The sequence below is a fragment of the Atractosteus spatula genome, assembly GCF_055471065.1.
Source record: "Atractosteus spatula isolate fAtrSpa1 chromosome 16 unlocalized genomic scaffold, fAtrSpa1.hap1 SUPER_16_unloc_1, whole genome shotgun sequence".
In the NCBI taxonomy this organism is placed as follows: Eukaryota; Metazoa; Chordata; class Actinopteri; order Semionotiformes; family Lepisosteidae; genus Atractosteus; species Atractosteus spatula.
The window spans coordinates 2643910-2664814 of record NW_028296631.1 but is presented as its reverse complement, the minus strand read 5'-3'; the positions used below and the strand labels follow the sequence as shown (position 1 = coordinate 2664814).

The window sequence follows — 20905 nt, the reverse complement described above, 5'->3', positions numbered from 1 at the left end:
GGCGCAAGCAAGGAAAAGTGCCTTTTTGCTTTTCCTGGTGGTTTTAAAACGCGAGATCGCTTGTACCCGCTGCCTTGGAAAGAAATGTCTACATGTTTACTTGCACATTGTCTATTGTTTGTTTGTACATTGTCTTGATGCACTGTTTGCACTTTGTCTTGTTTTTTACACTTGTTTTACAATCGAGAGACCTTCTGTAAGTAAGAATTCCATTGTACCAGTACCGGTTACATATGGCAATAAAGTTCAAGTTCAAATGCTTCAGCGTCCGCAAACGGCATTTTGCAGCTGGAAGCAGATGGCGACGCTTTTTGCGGTCGCGTGTCTTGTGCCCCATTTCCGGCCTTTAACATCGAATCAATAAAGCTGTTAGAACCGACACCATAGGTGCTTTTCTTACAACTTTTGATCTGACTCAGTTTCGGAATGCAATTCCTGAACACTGCGAGAGACAACCTACAGATGCAGCCATTCAAAATGAGCGGTAAAAACCCGTGGTACAGTAACCAACCCGCAGGGCACCGTAGGGCACCGCGGTAAGTGATTGGCTGGCCAAAATGACCGACAGGGGCACTCGTGGTGCATTGGTTGGTAGTGAAAAGATTTCATCATCTAATGTCTTTACTGTGCACATTTCAATCCGCTTAGTTTTGAATATTTATATGGAATTTTACCACTAAAGGGAAATTTTAGTAGCTGAGCATAAAAAGAAGAGGAGCATAACGCATCTGAAGGTCATAAACTATATTAATTTAGGAACATAAACATTACTGTATGTACATAAACTGTACTGTGTATGGCTGGTCTTGATAGTGTAGTGGTTTGATGGGTTTACTGAGACAATTATCAATTGTAGCAGTAATCACGAGGTTGTTCGTTGGGGCTTTTAGAAAATCAATCGTCAGAACAACTAACAACGCACACACACGGGTTCAATACACGAGATACATTTATTAATATAAACTGTGCACCAAACATATACTAGTCTGCCTGGATACGAGCGGCAGACCTTACTGTGAGGGTTATCAATATACAAGGTATATAATCTCGAAGAGATGCAAACACAAAGAGATACACAACAGAGAATATATGTCAATATATATCGTTCGGTTACCAAATCGCTAATCAGTGTTATTACCCACTGTTACTCTAAACTCGGAAGTAAATACATTACTCATGAATTAAATTGATAACAACTTGTGTTGAGGTACAATTAAATTCTCGAGACGCAATGTAGAACATGGGGTTTACTTATCCACTGTGTTTGGATTTGGAATTTCCCGGCACGAACACCAAACCAGCTGACAGGCTCTGTTGCAGCGGTTGTCCAATGGGCGTTGTGTCGGCGTCCTCTGGCTACCGGCCAACCAGTCGAGGTGCAGCTCGGAGTAGGAAGGCCGGAGGAATCTGACTGCGGCGCGCAGGGCAGTCGTTGCTCCGAGGGGATCTACCAGCAGTCCGGCTGGCTAGTAGAAAGTCTCTATGCACAGAGTGTGACCGCGAGTCCTCACAAGTCACTCTTTTGCCTGGGAAGAAGCTGGTTCGTTCCCGGTCCAGCGCTGCTTCTGAATAAGCTATTCAGGTTGTCGACGAGGGTCCAACTGTAGGCTGCCGTTGATCAAGCGGAGCATTCACGTTGGTAGAATTCTGAATACGTACGGGATCCTCGGCCTCGCGCTTAGAACAAAGTCCAAGTCCTTTTGCAGACAACAGCAGTTGTCACGTGATTGTCTCTGAGGATGCGCGAAAATGGCCAAGGAGAGCCCAGAACTGAGCTTGCGCTCCCTTTTTGATCAAGACCCAGATGTGTGCTGATTGGTTGAGAGTTTGGCGGGCATTGGAGACCCACGTGGTATTACCACGCCCTGCCAGTCCCTGATTGGTTGGTCAAGGTGAGATATAAGTCACTTACTCTTGACACTTAGAAATGCAGTCCAGATGTCCATTCGGCACTCCCTAGACAGATAGGCGCCAGTGGATGACCATTGATCATTATAGCCAGGCTTAGCTAATTGCATCCCCGTCTGGGAGCTTGCTTCTTATCAAAAGAAAAACATCTTAAATCAGCTTGCATGAATTCTTTCTCTGTGGCTGCACCACAGAGATGGAGGGTGAGATGGGGCCTCCTTTAGGAGCATACCAACGCTTAATTCTGTCTTATTAACAAGCATTGCCGCTACATATCCCCCCTTTTTGAAGGTCACGAGGTCCTGAGGCGTTGTTGCCTTCAAAACAAAAACAGAGTTAAGTGATGTTTGTTGTACCACGGTGGATTCTACCACCCAATATTCACATTACCTCTCGAGAATTTGTACAGGAAATAGTGTTGGAAAGAACGTTGCGTATACCTGCTCTCAGTTATAAGGTACCTAGGAATGAGGCATTGGGCATCATCATTAGCTCTAGACCTTAAACTTCCGGCAGTTCACTATCAGTATCGGATAGCTCTGCAGCAGGCAGACGTTTGGGAGTGGTTACCTGATTTCGGTGATAAACCATTGCTCCCTTTGTCTCATTCAAACTACCCCGCAAGGCTTTGATACAAGAGAACAGCATCCAACACATTACCCCAGCCATGATCCAGCTACCCAGCAGCAGTGTCAAGATGACCACGTTTATTGTTCCTAGCGCCCCAGAGGATCCACAACGACTGTGCTTGGGACCTACCAGTGTAGTTTTTAAGTTTGTGTCGTTAAGAACAAATTCGACTACCTGTACACCCTCAAGACTTACTGTCTCTTGGATTCTCTCATCCAAGTCAATGCCGTGTCCTCTGAAAGCGTCCACAATCTCGAGTTCCGTTTCGTATAGTTCTGACTCCAGGTGATACAGTGCTAAATCGTTGAGATGCACTATCGCTCCTTCAGGAACTTGTAGAAAAACTGTTTGGTTGGGTAGCTGCACTTCGGTAGCTGTATCATGCCTGTCATATGTTATTGTAACCGTTAACTGTGGTGTGCTGACCAGCCATTTCTTTCCCACCTGCTCAACCTGGGGTTCGTTAACCTCACTTTTGCTCGTCACTGTGGCTTTACACTTTTCAGTGGCAGCCCCCTTTCTGATACCACACAACCTCTGAGTTGTGTCCCTAAGGAATGGCTTACTTGGGCATACCCAGTGGATATCCTTGGTTGATATACACAGTTCCAGGTTTGGAACAAGATACAAATTTGGATCATCCTCCTGGTAAGCTACGAGCGGTGGGGTGGTCAACTTCACATGCATGTCCCCCCTCCAGAAGCCAACGTTCGATATAGACTTGAGTCTATAGATATCCTTGCCACTCACGATGGGAAGGTTCAACAGGAAACCTATTTCCTTGGCTTCAGGGTTGACATGTATAGGAATGGCACTGCCTAGACTGTATGCAAAATGTACCTGTAATGGCTGCACCATCTCAGAAGTGGTTGTCCTAAGTACTTCTTCTACTAAGGACAGTGGAACCAAGTAAGTTGGAATCTGTCCCATGGCTAAGCTAGTTATGGTGGCACTAAGCTCCCTAAGCAAATCCTGCATCAGCATCCTGACCTGTTGCACGTAAGCATAATCCCACTGTAACACGTCGACAATCCTGCCCACGGTGTGGAGGGTGTTATTTAACACTGCTGCATGAAGGTTTACTGCTAATATTGTGCCCTGTAAGGTTTTCCCTAGGCTTTCCAGCCGCTGCTGCTGTTGATACAGCCTGTCCTGAATTTCTGGCATTTCCTTAAGTAACCCAGACACCTGCCTTCTCAGGGTGGTCAGGGTGACAGTGTAAGCAGCAAACAGACCAGCTGAAAATAGCGAGCCCACGGTGGAGGCCGCAGCAATCAGACCCCCCAAGAACCTTTTGGGGCGGCTGAGGCCTGTCATCTCCTCCTGGCTGACTGTTGCCTTCCTCAGCTGGCGGAGCATGTGTATAGTGTCTAGCTGGGCATGCCATACAGCATCCTTAGCCCACTGCCTGCCATGATGGGACACCCTACTGTTCATGTTGATGTGCTTCCGAAACACATCACTTGGGTCCAGCCGCACATACACTCGCTGAGTATATGTTCTGCAATTTGTTAACAACAATCCGGGAGCGTCCTGCAGGACTATGCCGGTAGGAGGACCGGGTTCCACAACTTCAAGGGGCTGTGTCGAAGCGATCCACAGCACTGTCAGGACCAGCCGTGGCAGTTTTAGGATTCCCATTCTGGAACACAGATGAGGCACATGGTACAGTTCCACTATAATTTTGAATATATTTTCCTAGGAGGACCTACACTACAGTACCTAACTACCTGCAGCTACAAAGGGGCACCCCCCTCTTGATCGGGTTTAGATTTTTAACCCTATTCTGTGTCCTCCGGCGCCATTTGAGGTGGGCGATACAACCGGAGGTGGTTGCGATGCACCCACTTATAGACCAGAGATTGCCTTCCTTTTTCAATCCGAATTCGATAAGCTACCGGTGATACCTTATCGACAATCTCGTGGGGTCCTGTCCAACTGGGTAAGAATTTCCGGGCCACCCCTGTGGGTTTGGCAAATTGGAAGTACAGGACCTTGTCTCCTACTTGGAGTTCCTGGTTAACTGCCTTTCGGTCATAGTATGCTTTCCTACCCTCTGCACTCCTTCCCAGATTGTTCTGGGCAAAAGCAAAGGTTGCCTGCAGATGTGCTTGCTGACACATACTGATGGGCCGTAGCAGCCCCCGTCGTGCTCAGGTCCTCCACCCCATAAAGACAGTGTAGGGGAAGAGTCATCTTCCGACCTGTCATCATCTCAAAAGGTGGGACCCCCGTAGAGCAATGGGGCGTGGCTCGGATGGCCATCAGAACCAGGGGCAGCTTAATGTCCCAGTCCCTACTGCTGGTGGAGACAAACTTTTTGAGCATACTAACCACCGTTCGGTTTGCCCTTTCTGCCTGGCCCGAGGATTGAGGGTGGTAGGAGATATGCAACTGGGCCTTGACCCCAAGCATATTCCACAGGGTTGCCATTACTGTAGCTGTGAAATGGGTTCCCCGATCCGAGTCCACGGTCAGGGGGAGTCCCCATCGACTGAACACATGGTTCACCAACAGCACTGCACTTGTCTCTGCCGTGTCGTTGGGTGCTGGGAGGCACTCAATCCATTTTGTGAATGCACACGTAACCGTGAGGAAATATTTGTTCCCTCTGGATGACCTCACCAGCGGCCCCACCCAATCCATTTGTAGATTGGACCAGGGGAATGTCATGCCCTTTTTCTGGAGTGGTGCACGGTGCAAGGGCCGTGATGGTTGGAACTGGCTACACGTCAGACACCCCTTTACATACGCGGCGATGTCTTGGCCCATGTGAGGCCAGAATGCCACCTGCTGGATAGTGTCGTACGTGGCCTTGATTCCCCGGTGACCCCCACAGGGCTCGTCATGAGCGTGTTGGATCATGACCCCCCGATGGCAGCGGGGAACTACCCACTTTGGGACACCTTGTGCAACTGGTACACAAACCAACAACCCCTTTATAATTTTTAGGTTGTCTTTCACCTCTGCCAGCTCCTTCAGCTCTGGAGACTGGCTCAGCACCTGCTCCGAAAGAGGTTGACGCACTGGGTCAGCGATATGCTGATACATTAGCCCAATTGCTGGGTCCTGTTTCTGCATTTCCGCAAGATCGGTGTTAAAACCCTGTGACCCAAGCACTACAGATTGAGGGTCAGCTCCGACATCCTGTCTAGCCCTGCTTCGGGTGACCGCCTTGACCTCAGCCACGGTTTCTGGGGGTAGCCATTCCTGCTGGAACTGCCAGGGTTCACCCTCTAAGGCGCCAGATTTAGCCAGCCGGTCGGCCTCATCATTCCCGTCTTTGTCGGGTCTCTTCTCCTGGGAGTGTCCCTTCACCTTCCTCCAGTAAACCATCATTCCAGCCTCGGTCATGAGCTTGTCACTGGCCAGGAACAACTCTTTGTTCTTTACTTCCTTGCCCCGGGCATTTTTCATGCCGTTACCCTTCCAATACGGAAGATGGGACACGAAGCTATGTCGGGCGTAGTTCGAGTCACTACAGATGACAAATTGTTTAAGGCCATTTGTCAGGGCCTGCTGGAGGGTGATCAGCACCCCAGCTACGTCCGCATACTGACTAGTCTTTGGTCCTAGCTTATAGCGGGTCGGCCCACAGGGAGTATTGTCTTGCCAGACTACTCCTACCCCTGCTAGCACCTGCTGTTTGTGGCGAAAAGAGCAACCGTCAACATAGGCCATGGGTAAGCCCTGGCCCACGTTTTCATCGTAGTACCGGTGATTGTTCGGTAGCTCAGCAGCGGGAATTGTTTCTGGAGCTTCCATGTCAGTGTCACAGCCGTGACACACTTGGCCCAAAGCCAGGCCCTGTCCCAGGTACATTTTCTTGCTCTGTGCATAACGTACCTCTATCTCATAGCCTTGTAGGGCCATCATCCATGCCACAATCCTGCTATTTGACACCCTGCCCGCTTTGAGTCTCTGGCTATGCAGGAATGTCACAGGTTGGTGGCAGGTTTCGATGATGATCTTTTGTCCCCCTACATAACTACGGAAGTGTTCTACCGACCAGACCGTAGACAACAGGGCCTTCTCGCAGTCCAAGAACTTTTGCTCCACTGGGTTCAGGGCTCGACTGGCATACGCCACCACCCTTCGCTCTTGGTCATATTCCTGACTCAGAGCAGCCCCAAGGCAGTGCTCTGAGAACCCTGCTTCAAGGTAGAAGACCTTATTTTTGTCAGGGTAGGCCAAGCACGGCGCACTACCGAGTCTGCGCTTCAGCTCCATCACAGCCTGTTCTGAGGAAGGTCCCCACTCAAAGGGCACGTCTTTCTGCAGCAGCTTGTGGAGGGGCCTTGCTATTTCAGCGTAATCCTCAATGAACTGCCGGGAATAATTACATACTCCCAGAAAGCTGCGCAGTTCAGACAGGTTAGTGGGCGACTTCATATTCTGGATAGCTTGGACTCTGCTGGACTGTGGCTGTATGCCTTGGGCTCCAACCAATAGTCCCACGTACTCCACTTGGGTCCTACACCACTGTCCCTTAGCCAGAGACAGTTTGGCCCCTGCACGGGAGAGCTGGGTCAACACATGCCTGATCTCGGCCATGTGTTCTTCCCAGGTCTGACTCCGCATCAGAATATCGTCCACATAGACCAGGTTGCCCCTGGCGGCTGCATCACTCATGGCTTTGTGCAGAAATATGTTGAACTCCGCTGGGGAGTTGGAATACCCAAAGGGGCATCGATTCCAGGTGAACTGCCTGTTTCCAAAGGAAAAGGCCAGTTTGTACTGGTCTGTCGGTTCTACCTTAAGGGTCCAGAACCCATTGGCCACATCCACTGTGGTGAAATATTTTGCTGTTGTCACCTTGGCTAACTCCCGATCTAGGTAGATCATTGGCCATCGTGACAAAGGAACCTGTTTATTCAACTGCCGGTAGTTAATGGTCAGACGCCACTTACCATTGGGTTTCAGCACCGGCCACAGTGGGGAGTTATAAGTGGAGTTACACTCCCTTATGATCTGACGCTCTAGTAGAGCATCCAACGTCTGCTTTATGTACTCGTATGCCGTGAGGGGAATGCGATACTGCCTGACATAGGTTGGGCGGGCGCCAGGGGCCGTAGGAATGCGCACTGTGTGCAAATCCGTCACCCCGCAGTCATAGGCGTCCCGTGCAAACACTTCCTGGAAATCCTGGAAGATCTGATGCAGCTGCTGACGCTGGCTTTCCGTTTCCAGGGCATCTGCCTTACCAACCTGATCCTGTACCTGCTCTAGGAACCCCGCTTTTGACGGCATGGCGGTATCCCGGGTCGCACTCTCGGCTGAGTGGTCCGTCGGAACCCCTGCGTGTACTGTATACACAACCATCTCATCCTTATCGCTAAGGTCCACTCTGCACACCTCCTGGTTGCAGAATCCCTCTATTGGCATAATTGCAATCATCCGCCGGGGGTAGGTGTAGTACACCTGCTCGGTCCCCCCCTCCCTGGCCAAGGGACCAGGGAGCTGCCCCAGTACTGGGATGGCCAGTTCGAAATCATAGAACCCATTGTCAATTACCAGTCCCATGTCAGTGCGAGCAGGGATTTTGACATCTTGTTTTGCTATGTTTTGCACCAACAGGCAGGTGGCTCGGCCATTCCTTTCCAGTCTGGGGGTACCACAGACTGCTAGGTTCAGTCTGATAAACTGAGCTGATGGTTGGAAGAAAACCATCTCAGCATCCATCCTCTGTCCCTTCTTTAGGACAAGGCGTACCGGAAACCCTGCTGTTGACGCAGGAACGATCAGGTCCGATTCGTTTACTACCTGGCAGGCCTGAGGAATCGTCTGACCTGACCGAATGTTCTCGGGGTCGCCGCTTAGAGAGTGGGCATCTGGGTTCACCCGTGTCCACAGCACACTGTTTACTGTGTCCAGCTGGGCGCCCAGTCGAACCAACAGGTCTGCACCAATACAGACCGAATGGGTCAGCTGAGGTGCTACCTGGAATTAGTGAGCAAACTTCCTTTTTCCGATGGAGATGGAAGCTGCACAGCTTCCTTTGCTCCAAATGGACCTATGAGGTGGGGGTGCCCACCACAGACCCTGTGATTGCGTCACCAGGGTCACCTGACGGCTTCGCGACAGGTCCTCGAACAGACCTTCACTGATTATGGACTTCTCAGAGCTGAGGCTGAGAATTACATCATCAACCTGTACTTCTGCCACCTGGACCCCTCCCACCACCATGGGGTGGTAGTCCTTGTCCCCCTGAGGTACCAGGGTGCACAGAAAGGACTCCCATTCATTACCGGACAGGGAGATCCACTCTTCTTCAGGGATGAAAAAGGGGTGTGCTTTACCTGGCGGGTCAAGCAGCTGCTCGGAGCACTGCTCCTGTAGTTGGGAGACCGTGGGAGTGCTGGCCTGGGCAGGACTTCCCTGTAGTTTTGGAAAGCAAGAAGAGACATTTATTTCTCGTCCAGAGGAACCAGGAGAATCCTCCAACTCAGCTATGGTGTTCAGTGGGCACTGTGTGATCACAGCATAACCACTGAACCCCCCTTTTTGCTGTACGACAGGCTTAGGGTGCTTGACCTGAGCCCACAATTTTCCACGCTGGCAGTCCACCAGAGGCTCCAGCCTGTCAAGCAGGTCTTGGCCAATGAGTAGTGGCTCTGTTTTAAACCTAGAGATGTAAACAGGATGCACCACGTTCATTGGCCCGAACCTAAGTGCCACCCACACTCGGTGTGTGATCCTGGCATGATCCTGGGTATAGCTGGAAATATCTATCTTACACGGTTCTACCTTAAGTCTGATGCCTTTTCCTTTCGCTACTCGTTTGAGCTCGCTGAGTAGATCGGCTGACATCAAACTAATTTCAGCCCCAGTGTCAACCAGTGCTTCTCTATCTAAGACGTTTTCAAGAGAAACCTTGATATAAATACGCCTTGCTTTGCCTTTCTGGCTGAGATTCCCTAAGAATTGTTGGAAGCCTGCCTTTTCTTTGACTTCAGGGGCGGGGTCAGCGCCCAACTCAGAGTCACAGCCTTCTTCCAGGCAGGAACCCTCCCACCCAATCAGATAGACTGAGGGAGGGGTTTGGGATGGATCCCCGCCTCCTCCAGTGAGAAGGGGCGTGGTCCCACTAAGCTCATTCACGCTTCCGGCATTCAGTGCGGAAGGTTTACCCTGTCCTGATCTCTCAAGCAGGGCTTGTTCAAGCCTGGCCAGGCGGGTTGCAGTCGACTCCCTTCGTCCAGCCTTCTGATAGGCTCTGCCTGTGCCCTTGCCTTCCCCGTAGCGCTCACGGCGGCTCTGACGCTTAGTGCGGTCCTGCCTGCCTATTTTGCGCCGGGGCTTAGCGGGCTCAGGAACCTCAGCTCCCTCGAGCTGAGGCGAGTCGTCAACCCTGCTGGCTTTAGTGGCGAACACGGCCGTTTTAGCAGGTTTTCGCTCTGAGGAAGCAGAGACTTCAGCTCCCCAGGCTTTTTGAGCCAACCTTCTAATGTCAGCCATTTTCATCGCTTTTGCATCAGTGTGCATCACAATCATTTTCCTGATTGAGGGATGCAGATTAGCAATGAATAAACCTTTGAAATTCACGTTCTCTTCGCAACCCTCTTCATTCCGCCCTGCAAAATAAGTGCGCCTAAGCCTCTCATAATAGTCGCGAGGGGCTTCAGCTTTTTCGTGCTTAATATGGTGCGCAGCGGCCACGGCAGCTATGGGATCGATAAAAGCCGAAAATTCTCCGATCATTGCCTGACACAGCTCCTCAAAGCTATTACAGACCTCCGGTCCTTGTCTAGACATCCACTCGTGGACCGCTCGGCTAGTAGTTTTCCTTACTAACATAGCCTTTTCCTGTTCGGACGCTCCGGGCATAAACTGCAAAGTATGTCTCAGCTCATCGATGTAGGTTTCCACATTATTCCCTGACACTGACGGGTCAAACCTTTCTACATCTTTGGCTAACTGCCTCAGGGAGTGGAGGTTAATTTTTACGGTTTCTCCACGGGCAGGGGGACGGCCGTGATCAGGAGCAGGGGGTCTATGCCTGAATTGCATCGCCCTTGCGTCTCGCGCAGGACTCGGCGATCTCCCCCATGCCGATCCGACCACAGACCCTGGCCGGGAGAAACCTCCTCCCGGCGCGCTGGGTGAGCGCTCCGGGCTGCTAGGTGGGCTGGCATGCAAGTGGGATCTAGCCTGTTTTGCTTCCAGTACGGCAGCATCTAACTCCTTTTGCCTTTCCTGGCTGAGCTCATTTAAACGCTCAATTTCTTTTTCTTTTTCTTTCAAGCTCGCTTCCAGGTCTCTCCTAGCTACCTCAGCCGCAGTTTCTCTAGCAGACAGGTCATCTAATTTACCTAAAACTTCCCTGAGTCTGTCTTCACTTTCCTCATTTTTCACTCTCTTTTCTCTGATTATATCCAACAACTCAACTCGCTCCGCCTTATATCTTTCTAGCTTTCCCTGAAGCTTTTGAAACTTTGTCAGCTCGGACAAAGACAGTTCCAGCTGTTTAGCTAGATTTAAGGCGAAACTCGATAGGACCTGAACTGCGTTCACGGACCCTCCTGTGTTAAGCTGGTTCGCTACCTTAGCTACTAAATCTACTTGCAGCTTCTCAATATCATCAAAGTTCAACTTTTCGATACCGCTCCAGTAACCAGGATTGTCGTCGCTAGAAATAGTACTTATAAGCGACTCCACTTCAGACATTTTAGCAGCCATTGTCATTACGTCAGAGAAACTTTAAGAGTATTACTTTTTTTTCTTTTACCAAAATACAGTATGGAATCTAAACACCCGAGCAGATGGATTTCCAATCAGTACACGTTACACTAAACGCTAGAAAACAGGGGGATTTCTTTACGCAGTTATCAGCACACCCGGTATTCGCGTATAGAAGCCGCGGTGCTGTGCTGAACTTGAACTCACAGCAATATCAGTTATTCTGTGCGATTGATTCTCATTTCATTCTAAACTCGCCCACCCAGGGACGCCATTAAATGTAGTGGTTTGATGGGTTTACTGAGACAATTATCAATTGTAGCAGTAATCACGAGGTTGTTCGTTGGGGCTTTTAGAAAATCAATCGTCAGAACAACTAACAACGCACACACACGGGTTCAATACACGAGATACATTTATTAATATAAACTGTGCACCAAACATATACTAGTCTGCCTGGATACGAGCGGCAGACCTTACTGTGAGGGTTATCAATATACAAGGTATATAATCTCGAAGAGATGCAAACACAAAGAGATACACAACAGAGAATATATGTCAATATATATCGTTCGGTTACCAAATCGCTAATCAGTGTTATTACCCACTGTTACTCTAAACTCGGAAGTAAATACATTACTCATGAATTAAATTGATAACAACTTGTGTTGAGGTACAATTAAATTCTCGAGACGCAATGTAGAACATGGGGTTTACTTATCCACTGTGTTTGGATTTGGAATTTCCCGGCACGAACACCAAACCAGCTGACAGGCTCTGTTGCAGCGGTTGTCCAATGGGCGTTGTGTCGGCGTCCTCTGGCTACCGGCCAACCAGTCGAGGTGCAGCTCGGAGTAGGAAGGCCGGAGGAATCTGACTGCGGCGCGCAGGGCAGTCGTTGCTCCGAGGGGATCTACCAGCAGTCCGGCTGGCTAGTAGAAAGTCTCTATGCACAGAGTGTGACCGCGAGTCCTCACAAGTCACTCTTTTGCCTGGGAAGAAGCTGGTTCGTTCCCGGTCCAGCGCTGCTTCTGAATAAGCTATTCAGGTTGTCGACGAGGGTCCAACTGTAGGCTGCCGTTGATCAAGCGGAGCATTCACGTTGGTAGAATTCTGAATACGTACGGGATCCTCGGCCTCGCGCTTAGAACAAAGTCCAAGTCCTTTTGCAGACAACAGCAGTTGTCACGTGATTGTCTCTGAGGATGCGTGAAAATGGCCAAGGAGAGCCCAGAACTGAGCTTGCGCTCCCTTTTTGATCAAGACCCAGATGTGTGCTGATTGGTTGAGAGTTTGGCGGGCATTGGAGACCCACGTGGTATTACCACGCCCTGCCAGTCCCTGATTGGTTGGTCAAGGTGAGATATAAGTCACTTACTCTTGACACTTAGAAATGCAGTCCAGATGTCCATTCGGCACTCCCTAGACAGATAGGCGCCAGTGGATGACCATTGATCATGATAGCCAGGCTTAGCTAATTGCATCCCCGTCTGGGAGCTTGCTTCTTATCAAAAGAAAAAATCTTAAATCAGCTTGCATGAATTCTTTCTCTGTGGCTGCACCACAGAGATGGAGGGTGAGATGGGGCCTCCTTTAGGAGCATACCAACACTTAATTCTGTCTTATTAACAAGCATTGCCACTACAATAGTTTAAAGAAAAAATACACACCAGTCTTCCATTTCTCCCTAAACATTTTAAGCATGAAATTTTTATGAAACGGTACCCAAATATGTGATTGCTGTATAGAATGAATTTTAATTTTTAAAAATTATTTAACACGAAAATTAAGCTGTTTACATCTTCCGCCTGAGAACAGTCACCCGTTGCTACCCAACGCAGAAACACAGCCACTAACTAGCAAAGAGAGGACATTAGCTAGCCAATATGATAAAGAAATAAATAATTATTTTGTTTATTTCTTTTGCACATTTATTTGAACATTTCCATCGATTGTACAAGCACTTGGAAACTGTCCAATCCCTAGTTCATCAAGCATTTACCGGTCTGGTGCCGGTCTGTGTCTTCTAGGATATAATGCCAGCGAACTCTTGTTTTTATGTCCACTATAACTACGCTGGACAAACGTTCCGAGGTCAAATTCTTCCAGCACGGGGGTACCTTTAATGCGGAGACGACGGCACCGAATTTTTTTGGCGCGCCTTCTCTTTAAAGCCCTGGCCAAATATGAAGACAGTACGTACAGTTATAATTCAAACGGAATTAAAAACTACACATCCCAGTTACCACGGTGGTGCTTGTGATCATTGCGTTTAACCAACGAAACAGGGCGAAAAATCAGTCACATGACTTTGGGGCAGAGTTTCGAAAGCTTAACCTATCAGCAACAAAGCGAAATTTACACGATAGACTACCTCAAACTGTCAGTTACACGACTGTGTATGTCGCTTAAGCCACTCCTATTTGGCATTTTAGTTATGGAGGCGAGAAGACGCCCCCCCCCCCCCCTCTCTGGGTGTCTGATTTGCCGCCATCTTTAACTGTTCGGTGTCCGAATCGGAGTAGCTACGCGTACGAAATAAAGTTAATCCCAACTACAAAACATATATTTTTGTGGTAAGAGGGTGCAAAACATCAGTATTTACTGCTATTAATTACTGTACGATTTATAGTTGAAATCTGAGCCTAGATATAAAGTTAGATATAAAGTTAAAATCTCGACAAAGCAATGTAGGAAATACAGAGAAAATAAATCCTTTCTGACATCTAAAATCAGTTTCGATCAAGGTCTCTAAAACGAACAAGAAAAAGAGGATTTTCGGAGGGCAATTACGCTGTGTTTATATAGAATAACTGATTTATGAGCAATCTAATTTCTTGTTCGTTTAAAACAGTGAAATGTAGGCTGCAAAAGATCGCACCAGAAACAGCACTCTCTCTGCCTGTCATAGACGTTCAGGAAAGGCTGATTGAAGTCATGTCAAGTACAATAATTCGGTGATCAATAATAACAGTTGTAGGACAGTATATAAGGAGGATAAGGATTTTGAAGTTGACTCGAAATCTGATAGGTAACCAGTGCAAGGACTTGAAAACAGGTGTAATGCATCCCTGATAGGATTCTTGCTGTCATATTCTGAACATATTGAAGATTGCTCAGTGTGGATTTAATTTCCCCAGTGAACAGGATGTGCATTTATAAATTCTAGAAAAAAAGCCTTTCTTGATTTCTCTAGTTCCCTTTAAAATAAACTATTATTCCACAATGCAGAGTATTACATGGCCAGTATTTACACATGATATTTGTGATTTAAAGAAATTAACACAAGCAGCTTTTGGAGATTTAAGTGTTGGCTGAGTTATTGCAGGATAAAAGACTAGAGATGTTGGCAAGAAGAAGATAATTTGGGGAAAGCTGAGGAATACACTTATAACAAGAACACTTCCTAATGGGGTTAGGCATACTTTTGATGAAGATGATGAAGTTAACAGACTATATGTTTACATAGATACTGAAATAAGGATTGTATTTTAGATTATGTGTAGTTGCTGGCATTGAACTGTGTGTTGGATGCACATGAATTGAAGGAATGGGCAAACATAGCTGATGCGGATCCACAGACCCAGCATATTAAGATGTTTATACTTAGAGGCAATTTGTTTAAATAACTAGGTATGGATACTGATGTGCAAGAGAGGTGGAAAGGCTGTTTCCTTAAGCCAGCACTATAAAATATTTTATTCTCAGTGAGATGCTGCCATTTCATCGTGGGTTTCTAACACTGTGTATAGTTCCATCCACACAGTGCCTTTACTTCCATCCATTTCTAATCTCTTTATCCAGTACAGAGGATTTGGAGCCTATCCCAGTAAGCAACGGACACAAGGCAGAATACACTCTGGACATAGCGCCAGTCCGTCACAGGACAGACAGACACAAACACACACACACCAGGGCCAGTTTTCCCATAAACCAATTAACTTACCAGTATGTTTTGGAGTGCGAGAGGGAGTCATATCACACATATGGAGAAAAACCATGTAACCCAGAGAGAACATGTAAACCCCACACACACAGGATGGCAGGAATTGAACCTAGGACCCCAGTGCTGCAAGATAGCAATGCTAACCATTTCGCCACCATTATAAATGGATGGATATCTTAGTTATCTTTCTAGTTCACAGGTTTGCATGCATGATTTACTTTTGAAAGCCACTGAGACATCAGGTACTACTGTTGTATTTATGAAAAAGAAACAAAACAAAAAACATACTAACAACTGTGCCATCCTACTCCTTAGTTAATACATTTTATTATTCATAAACAGTTAACATTGTTAGCAAAATATTTTGAATTATATTTAACCCTATTTTTTCTTTAGTTTTGTATTTAACTTATTATATGATAGTCAGACTTAATGTATATTTGAACAATGAAAATATATTTTTACAAGATGCGGGGGAAAGTGCAACAGCTTATTACAGTGCTAAATTTAATATTATTGATTGCTAATAGTTTATGCTAACACCTAACTTTCTTAATTAGATGTATTTAAAACAGTGAACTAAGTGTAACATACTATTCAGAAATACAATCGAAAATAGTTTTGTGGTGTTTGTATGGATGAAACGTTTCTAAAATGTATAACGTAACAAAATTAAAGACGATTAAAATCTGTAATCTTTCCACTTGTAATGTCATTAAACAGAACAACACGTTTCTGGTTTGTTTTAATTAGTATTAGTTAGTAGTTAGTAGTTTTAATTTAATTAGTATTGCAATTCGCACTGATTCACTTGCGAAGATATGGACTTAAGAATATTCGTGCCTGGTCAAAAAATGGCATTAAGCACTTAAAATTAATATGGTTAATAATAGTAAACTGTAACATGCTGTAACAAGATCGGTTAAACTGCGAAGAAAATGCTTTCAGAGAAAATGTTTCAGGTGTGAAGAACATAGATCTCCAATGCAATTTCAACCAAACCTGTTCCCACACACCCTGCCCCCACTACCATTAGAATATACACAAAGCACTGAAATCTTTCGAGCTAATGATCAGGTGACCCGAGAGAGAGCGAGAGAAACACCAAGGGGTGCGGAACCAGGGAACTATTTACATGGAAAACGGGCGATCTCCCCAGACTGTCCGCCCGTTTCACTGTTACCTGGATACCTCTTTATTTAGAACTCACAAACACTGATTTTTAGTTTCGAAGGATTCAAGTACGGTTTTAGATGAAAGGCAGCGACCTTAATCAAGCCCAAATCATAATTGAACCCATTCAGAGCCTACATTACATTTTAGCATTTCATTCTGAGCAGAAGACCCTCACACCTGAAGAAGGCTTGCGTTTTCTCTCTTCTCTTTTAAGCATGTGTACAATGTGTAATACAATTACAATGTGTAATTACAATGCGAATCGTATGAGTGTGGGGGGGAGGTGTCTTTCGCTGGAAATCTCGCCTGCTTCTACTTTACGAGTACAACCCCCTCTCTGCCGGAGTGCTGGCTGTGACGAATTAAACCGGTTTCACAGGTTTCAATCACAGACCATGTGACATGGGAGTCAGGAAACTAACACACAGCGCCACCGGATTTGATAACACTATAAAAACGCTATAAAATAATGTGACTAGGCACAGAACAAGTTTACAGCACAGTACAATAATAAATGCTGACCATGACTTTAGAAGCATAAATTGCCTTACACTCAATTTAAACACAAGCTGTCTTTAGCCCTCTAAGCTGGTTCATACAGAAATGTAGAGATCCAGGCTCAGAACACACAGCTTCATTAGCGAATACATATGCAGGACAACTAGAGAAGACGTTTTACAGAGGATGGATTTTTAGAAACATCCCATCAGTGACATCACTGAAGTCAACTCCTAGGTACGGTAACTGTCGTGTGGATAGTTTCACAAGAATCAGACAAATGTTTAAGCATCGCTTGTTCTAGATAAAACTGCAAAAAAAACAACAACAACCCATAATGTACTTCTTTGCGGCTCTGTTTGCCCAAATCATATATTCACAACGTGAAATCTAGAAAATAATATTACGTAACCAAAATCCGCAATATGAAAACAGAACCTGTGTAATTGTTGATGGATGATGTACTCGTAACATTTTTTCAAGACGAACTACAACATTTAAAAAATGACTTGTATGTACTTGATATCTCTAATCAATCCACGGGTCCCAGCACAAAACGAAACTAAAACGCATACCGTTTCGCGCTTCTTATTAGTTGCTCAAAAGTAATTTGACCGTATGAAATGCATAATATAAACCTAGAAACATATACGTGAGCAGTACTTAAGCACTGTAGTATCGGTGTTAAGACATACCTCTCAAATACTGTAAATCAAGTTAAAAATATCTCAAGACCGATTCTGGTCATAATGAAACCATGTTTCGTGTATGTTTTCTTTAAAGTACCGAGACCAGCCATATACTGTATGTTTATGTTCCAAAATTAATATCGTTTATGGCCTTCACACGCGTTGCAGTATGCTCTTATTCTTTTTATGCTCAGCTACTAAGATTTCCCTTCAGTGGTAAAATTAGATATGAATATTCAATACTTAAACGGGCACAGTTAAGACATTAAATATACATATACATACTGTATACATTACAGTTTTCATATGGTAATATGTTTATGTTCCTAAATCAATCTCTTTTATGAGCATGTGAAAGGCATGGTGAAGCGATTCTCAAAAATTACTGTACTTTGCATGATTGGAAACAAATGCGTGATTGCGAAATGCTGTGGTGTTACTTTTACAAAGATGGTCAATGAAAAAAAAAATGTTGACCAGGGCAATACTTTGAGTTTACACTTACAGCTTGTCCAAGGTCATTCATTATTAATACTATTAGTAATATCTTCGTTAAAGACTTTGATGGGCACAGCTCAAACATGAGAGGTTGAGCTTTATTAGCTCCACCTTGCGGAAATTCCGGATACTATTATTTTGCTTGTCGTATTATAGGAGAATTTACGGTAACTCGCGGTATTTACCGGTAGCTTGCGGTAGACTGCGTACAGCGTACCGCAAAATAATGCGGTATCGCCTGCGGATTTTGAATGGCTGCATCTGTAGGCTGCCAAAAGTCTCCGAAACCAAATTTTGATAGCAGAAAATTCTCACTCGTCCAGAAGTTCCCTTGGGACCCAACATCCAGCACAGAGTGGTAAAAAAACGTCTTTTTTGGAGACCCTTGCAGTGTGCATTGGTGGTTCAGTTGTAGAATTCTCACCTGCCACGTGGGAGGCCCGGGTTCGATTCCCGGCCAATGCAGTGGCTTTTGCAGTTAGCGGCTCCATCACTTGCATCCCCTTTCAACTCGCAACTGAAAACCCACTGAAGCTTAGAAGCTGTGAGCCAGGTCAGTAACCGCATGAGGGTGACCTACAGGGAAAAGCAAAGCTTACAGCTGGAAGCGGTGTTAATGGAGCCAGCGGTGGGACGCTCACCCTGAGGTCTGTGCGGGTCCCAATGCCCCAGTATAGTGACGGAGACGCTGTGTGGTAAAAAGGCGCCGTCTTTTGGATGAGATGTAAATCCGAGGTCATAGCTCTCTGTGCTCATTAAAAGTGACCACCAAAACCTTTGACAAAAGCTCTTGGTAATTGATGGTCTTCAATAATGCTTCTCCTTTAGGTACATTTGAAATCAGCTGAAAAATGCTATGAAATGGGGGGGCACTTCAGGCCAGTGTAGGATTTGGGTTACAAGAACCATTAAACAGCACGAGAAAGCCCGTACACTGAATCGCAGGGCTTTCTATTCAAAGAAGGACAAAAGAAACTTCCCTGAATTCCATTTTTTGCAGCACAGAGAGGACAGCAGGCACGAGGCCTGTTAGCTCAGTTGGTTAGAGCGTGGTGCTAATAACGCCAAGGTCGCGGGTTCGATCCCCGTTCGGGCCAGGCAGTCTCCTCCTCTCTTGTCAAAACCCGTTGCTTTCTTGCTGTGGTGAGATTGGTGGTAATGCAAAGACGCCACATACTGCCGACAGACGAGAGTGTTGCGGGAGAAGAGAGAAGTGATGGAAGATTGAAGAGTGTCCTAGGTGGAGCCAAGATGAAGTGTCACAATTGCCTAGGGGAGGATTTCAAATGTTTAAGATGGTAAAAATAACCGGAAATGATCCCCCAGTCCGGCGCAGTCTGACGTACTTCTGTCATATAAAGTGAAACTAGATGTCGAACTGGAGCCTCACCATTTGCATAAGTGAGGCTCCAGTTATACATCTAGTTTCACTTTAAATGACAAAACTGAAGAGACTTAAAAGAGCTGGAGAGGATTTCTTACAACTTTTGAGCCGGCACAGTTTTCGAAAACGTTTTCTTCACGCTGCACTATACAACACAGACAGCCAAGAGTCTCCAAAACAAAACGAATTGACAGATAGGAGAAAAGTCCCACTCGTCCTAAAGTTCCCAAAATCCAGCACTGAGCGTAAACAAAGTGTTCAAGTAGCGTGGGAATGCAACCCCTAATCCTAGCTGGAGTTTGAGCGTCTGGTTCAGAGTTTGCTCAAGAGTTTACCTTTCACAGATGCGCAAAGATGAATGTTGAGGGTGCACGCTTCAAGGCGCCTTACAGTGCAGGGAGTGATTAGAGACGATTCGTGACGTGTGCTCGTTCCCATATACCGTACGCCCCGGGTTGCAGTGCTAGGATGACGTCCAATACCGCTTCGGCACGTAACGGCATTATATTCAAGTGCAGCACGTGAGGGTTTTATTTTGTTCGTTTTGTTCTGCTCTGCTTTGCTTTGTTTTGCTTTCCATGGCGTTCGTAAGAGCGTCAATAAAAAGGCGATTCCAGCGTCTAACACGAATATAAGAGCTATTTCAAGTGCGGCTTCTAAAATGCTTGTAGACATTTGTATGTTGTTGATTGTTTTTTTGTGTCTAACAAAGTGCCATTTTCCTGTCCGGACGGGGAGACTTTATCATTCCCACATGAAGCAACCCTTAAGTCCTCTGAGGCGTGACTGTCTGCAAGGTTTGTATTTTGGAAAGGTTTTTTTTTTTTAACGGAGAACGACTTTGAAAAAGATTTCCGCCGGCGTCTCGCGATCCGTGTGAGATTGTAGCAAGAACATGGTGCGGCTTCTTAAATGCTTGTGGACATTTGTCTGTTGTTGATTGTTTCTTTGTGTCTAACAAAGTGCCATTTTCCTGTCCGGACGGGGAGACTTTATCATTCCCACATGAAGCCACCCTTAAGTCCTCTGAGGCGTGTCTGTCTGCAAGTCTTGTATTTTGGAAAGGTTTTTTTTTTAATGGAGAACGACTTTGAAAAAGGTTTCCGCCGGCGCCTCGCGATCCATGTGAGATTGTAGCAAGAACGCAGCAACCACAGCGCTTGCTGTAGTCGTGGCCGAGTGGTTAAGGCGATGGACTAGAAATCCATTGGGGTCTCCCTGCGCAGGTTCGAATCCTGCCGACTACGGTGTCCTCCTCACGTCGTCGTGTGTCGGCACAAGCAAGTGCCTTTCTGCTTTTCCTGGTGGTTTTAAAACGCGAGATCGCTTGTACCCGCTGCCTTGGAAAGAAATGTCTACATGTTTACTTGCACATTGTCTATTGTTTGTTTGTACATTGTCTTGATGCACTGTTTGCACTTTGTCTTGTTTTTGTCTTGTTTTTTACACTTGTTTTACAATCGAGAGACCTTCTGTAAGTAAGAATTCCATTGTACC

The 20905-nt window shown here is 46.2% G+C and overlaps 2 non-coding genes across 2 annotated transcripts; both read left to right on the top strand.

Moving 5' to 3' along the window:
- The first annotated feature begins 19047 nt into the window (after positions 1-19047).
- Positions 19048-19121, top strand: trnai-aau (transfer RNA isoleucine (anticodon AAU)). The gene has a single exon. It is a non-coding gene; the product is annotated as a tRNA-Ile (tRNA).
- Positions 19122-20573: 1452 nt separating this feature from the next.
- On the top strand, positions 20574-20655 carry trnas-aga (transfer RNA serine (anticodon AGA)). Its single transcript has one exon. It is a non-coding gene; the product is annotated as a tRNA-Ser (tRNA).
- The last annotated feature ends 250 nt before the right edge of the window (positions 20656-20905 follow it).